This window comes from Triticum aestivum, chromosome 1D (assembly GCF_018294505.1).
Source record: "Triticum aestivum cultivar Chinese Spring chromosome 1D, IWGSC CS RefSeq v2.1, whole genome shotgun sequence".
NCBI lineage: Eukaryota > Viridiplantae > Streptophyta > Magnoliopsida > Poales > Poaceae > Triticum > Triticum aestivum.
This window is the reverse complement of record NC_057796.1, coordinates 416,926,361-416,927,849: the sequence shown is the minus strand read 5'-3', so window position 1 is coordinate 416,927,849 and position 1,489 is coordinate 416,926,361.

Here is a 1,489-nt window from a genome sequence, read left to right as displayed (position 1 = left end):
CTCACACCGCCTCCTTCTCCTGGTCGGTACTTCCCCCCGTCACCATCGAAGCAAAAGAAACTCGCCGGTAATAGCTTTTGCGGTTGTCGGTCGTAGCAATTCAGGATCCCGTCCTGACGCCGTCGAAGCCAAAAAAACTCGTCGGTAGTAGCTTTTGTGGTTGCCGGTTGCAACAAATCAGGATTTTTGCCCATCGCCGCCGTCGAAAACACTCCAACCCTTGCAGCAAAAGCAGTTGCTGGTTCCAGCTCCGCCTTCAGTCCGTTCCAGCAAACTCATTTGTTGGTTCCACCTTCGCTCTTGGTTTGTAAAAACCACCTATGGAGATACGACAATGCCGAATGGGCTATGGCCCGCCCAACATTTTGAAATTTGTGCACTAATTGTTTTACTCCTGGGCCTTGGAACACCGTTCGATAGGTTGTTTCCTTGTATTTAGCCCGTACAACAATGGGCTTGAAGCTCCGCCACTGGCAAGAACCCCATCTGCTGGTTCCAGCTCCGGCTTCAAACGATTCCAGCATTTGTGACACACGGTTGTACCAGTGGCTTCTGGTCGGTCAGAGCCAATGGCGGGAGGTGCACAAAGGAGCTTGCAGTCATGGCCAATGAGACGGCGGTGGTGTTTGGAACAGCTCACGGCGATGCCATGAGCTTGCTCGGGTGGAGTTGGGAAGAAAGAGAAGAGAGAATATAGTGTTGCTGAGGTGGAGAAAACAGCTGGAGTAGGAGCCCCCGCAAATGTATAAGGTAGATGGCCTGAGCGCTGCATGGACCCGTCCAGCCGAAATTGTAGCCGGTCGGTTGTAGAGAATCATTTCTACAGAAAAAATATATCGAACAGCATTAGGCCATCTCCAACGACATCATTCACCATTCTTCTGCTTGTCCAGACCAGACTCTCCAAACTAGAAAAAGTCTCCAATGAAATATGGTGGACATGTAAAAGGAGGAGGACAAAGATTATACTTTTAAAATAGTAACTTGCTAGTTTTCTACCATAGGTATTGGAGGCTGCGTACCCAGCCGTCTCCCTCTCCAAAAACTCTAGACAACCACCACAACTCCGCATGTCATTGCCGGCTAGGAAATGAGTCCCCTCATGTTCTGATTGATGCTCCGACGATGGGATGCATTGCGCTGAAGCTAGGTCTCTTGTAGTTGGAGGTTGGTTCCCCGACGGTGGCACTGTGATGGCGATGACCGCACCATGCGGTTCAAGAAAGTTTCCTTGACTCTGGTCCGCCTCATCGGTGACATGGAGGAGGGTGTGGGGGTCACCTGGTTGCTGCTCTTCTATAGTGTTGTTGTGATGCATGTGGTCTTCGAAGGCGTCTTCAGGTGGGGTAGATGGCGGTGCTTCTCCTTCTATCGTCGACCCTCAACTAGCTCTGGCATCGTCAAGGAGCCCTTGAGCTTAAGTCTCACCGATATTTATCGTTGGATTTGCAGCAGTCATTCAGTTCGTTGTGTTCTTTTCTAGAACAAT